Source organism: Mytilus californianus, unplaced genomic scaffold (assembly GCF_021869535.1).
Source record: "Mytilus californianus isolate M0D057914Y unplaced genomic scaffold, xbMytCali1.0.p SCAF_2, whole genome shotgun sequence".
In the NCBI taxonomy this organism is placed as follows: domain Eukaryota; kingdom Metazoa; phylum Mollusca; class Bivalvia; order Mytilida; family Mytilidae; genus Mytilus; species Mytilus californianus.
The window spans coordinates 73,417,266-73,421,196 of NW_026262668.1; positions in this window are offsets into that span (position 1 = coordinate 73,417,266).

Sequence of the window (3,931 nt, forward strand, 5' to 3'; positions counted from 1 at the left end):
CACTAAACTCCGAAACATATAAATGAACCAAAATTTAAAAAAAACATACAGGACTAACAAAGGCCAGAGGCTCCTGACTTGGGACAGGCGCAAAAATGCGGCGGAGTTAAACATGTTTTGTGAGATCTCAACCCTCCCCTATACCGGTACCACTAGCCAATGTGGAATAAACAAACACACAGCAATACGCACAGTAAAACTCAGTTCAAAAGAAGTCCGAGTCCGATGTCAGAATATGTAACAGAAGAAACAAAGCAAAATGACATTGATACATCAATTAGGAAAGGACTACTAGCAGTAACTGACATGCCAGCTCCAGAACTCAATTAAACTGATTGAAAGATTATGTCTTCATCACATGAAAATCAAGCACAATCCCTCCCGTTAGGGGTTTAGTATAATACCATCATAAAATGTACGAGAAGAATATAACCCGTGTCATGCCATCAACTGGTTTTAGAATAAATGTGTTTATTTCCAATGCAAAGACCCTATGAGTGAAACAATATTAATACAAAAAAATGCCATCTTTAATGACCTGACAACAGTATCGTAACTATATCCCTTCTGAATAAGTCTTTAAAGGTTTGGTTACCTTTTGGGTTGAATGACGACATTGTTGTGCTTTATATAGAATATTACCATAAAAGATTGGATGTGAAATACCTGAACGTATAAGATGTATGCACGTTGATTTATATTTACGAATGATGTCCTTGTACCGATAAAATTTAGTAAAAGTTTGTGATATCGAAAACCCTGGTGTAATAATTTTTCAGTAATAAAGAGATTTATTTTCGTTAAAATCAAATACGTTGTTACATACACGAGCGAATCGAAAAAGTTGAGATATATAAACACCATAAGATGGTGACAAGGGAACGTCACCATCTAAAATTTGATAATTAACAGTCAGAAATGAAAAATCATCTCTATTACCTTAAATTTTGGTATTAAGCTTTCCGTTAAAGATATAGATATCAAGATCAAGGAAAGGACAGTGTTCATTGTAAGTATTAGCTTTATTTAAAGTCAGTTGAGCAGGATAAATCTCTTTAGTGTACAACTGAAGTCGTCATTATTGAGAGCCAATATATTATCAAAATATCTAAGTAGTGTTATTAGATTTTTGTATCAGATGTTGTTTCGATGGGTCTTTGCTGATTTTAGTCGTAAATTGTAACTCGTAACAATACAGAAACATGTCCGCAATAACTGGTGCACAGTTAGTTCCCATTTGAATTCCGATAACTTGACGATATACGGAATCTCCATCACGAACAAAAATGTTTTTTAGTAAAAATTCAAGTGCAGTTATCGTATCAAAGCAGGTCCAATTGACATAGTTCTTTTGTTTGTTGTTACTAAAAAATGACCTAAAAGAGTTTGAACATACATATTCGCATTCTGACTTTTTAAATGCTCAGGTGTGTGAATTTTTCCTTAATGAGATTATTAGGCAAAGTGGTATATAGGGTAGTAAAATCAAAGCTTTGAACAGATTCGAAATCACCAATATAAGCATGCAATTTATCAAGTTCTTCCAACGAATTTTTGACACTCCAAAAGTAATTAATTCCACTAATTTCAAAGGCCTTATTTGAACAATTTATTACCAGGTTTTTGATTGTACCAAGTGTACTAGTAGGTAGAATATACAGTTTAGTAGTGGAACAATGGCTTGAAGACGAAATAAATCTATATTTGTAAGGTATTTTGTGCAGCTTCGGAAGCCAGTACATAGTTGGAACTTTCATTGAATTCGGTTCTGTTATATAGATACAATGGATAAGCGTGGATTCTTGAAAAAGAAACCATGAGCCCGGAGGGCGAATTGTTTATTTTTCATGAATCTACGCTTATCCATTGTATCTATAACTTAAACTATTGTGTTAATTTCTTTTCAAAATTAAAGCCTTTTCTTAATAAGAAGGTTTGTAAGTGAGTTTAAATAACCATGTTATCATGTCCAACGATGCATTGATAAATCTCAGATCACAATTAATTGGTTTACAAAATACAAATATAACTACCTTTAAAGATCTTTATATTACCAGGCATATGAATATTATCTGTTTATACAAAATGAGACATATTCGAAATTATTTCTAATAAAATTGAAAATGGAAATGGGGAACGTGTCAAAGAGACAACAACCCGACCAAAAAGCATATATAAAGTATATATAATAAGTATGTTATCGAAATTTTCTAGCACTCTAGGCACATCACGATTTTCTCGCATAGGAATTTGCGAACAAACCATTGTAAAATTATGTAGTAAAACAGATGAAATCATACTATATTTATGAAACGAAAATTGACAAATAGAATGTAATCATTTTTGTTTGAAACATGTGAAATAGCCAATAATAATTAAAAAAAAAAAACGGTAAAACTCGCAATTATTACAAAAATATCCACTATAACATGCAAAATTAGAAAAAAAACAGGATAACGTAAGAATTGGAACAACAGAGATAATACAGGGATTCGAACCTAAACCGACAAATCCCTATCTTGAACTCATTGATTTTAACCATGCTAACCTCGCGGCTACCAACTCATACTATACGACTGCCTATTGTGTCTATATAAACGTACAAGCCCTGTGTGTCCGATGAACCGATGTATATCAGATGTTCATTTAAATATATAAAATAGACATCTATAGTATAACCCATTGGTAGCCGAGAGGTTTCGTCGATGTGTTGATGTCAGTCACACATAACAGATTTCAATGAAGGGTTCGATTCCCAGTGAAGGCATATAAAAATTACTAAAATTAAAGGTAAGTTTTTAAATTAATTCCATTAGTGAACAGAAATCAGTAAATTAGCCAATTCAAACTTAATGAAATTAGGCACACAAAGGAAACAATTGAATATAATTTGGTGAGTCAATTTCAGCGGCAGATTTAGGAAGCGTTGATTCTAGAAAAAGAATCCACGGTAAATGAATAGGCTGACGTCACCACAATGGTTTAAGCTTGTAGAGACGTAGCAAAAAGTTTATGTTTGTTACATATGTCATTTTCCGAAAATGGAGTCAGTTGGAATGTTGGTGAATTCCTGATTTCCTTTTGCAGAACCTCGATGTAAAATTTACGTCAAACAATAAGGATATTATTGGCAGCCTTATCAGCCGGGACAAAAACAAATTCCTTGGCGAGTTCTTTTAGCTTATGTTTGATACAAGAAATTGGGCTATTATGGTTGTTGTTAGGAGTAAAATGTTCTTTAAAATGTTTAATACGAATATCAACTATGTTCATTACTGAATTAAAAAAAGAGTCTAAGGATTTTTTGTCAGCTTTTTCTCGTTTTATCCATTTCGTGCAGTAAGTACGGAGTGAGTCGACACTCATTCCAATTAATAATTGACGGGGGAAGATATTTAGGTCCTTAAAGTTTGCTGAGGAATTATTTCAACTCTCGGTCATGGACGATGTTAAGGTCTCCTGTTATGACATGGGAACTGGGGTAATAAATGTATTCGGAAATACTGCAATATCATGACGTAGGTGTATTGTCACTGATATTAACATCTTTACACACTTCGCCTTAATCAAGCACATATTCCCTGGTAGATTTTTTTGTAAACATAACAAAGGGAGCTCAGTATTATCAAAATAGCCAGAAATTTGTTCTTTAACGGAATGATCATTAAAAATACCGGCAATATTTACAAAATCAAAACCTTTATTGACATATTTGATCTTAATGAAATGTTTTTATGATCTTCAGGGCGCATAGAAATCAGTATAATTTCTTTTTTTTACTGCATAACCCTTGAAAATGACCAAGAGTCTAAGCTTCTAATGATATACACCGTTACATTATGCTCACCACCCAGGGAAGTTATTAACGATTTAAATTCATATATTATAAATTGACAATTCAATATAGTTTTTGCTAAATACGCCTGTCGTT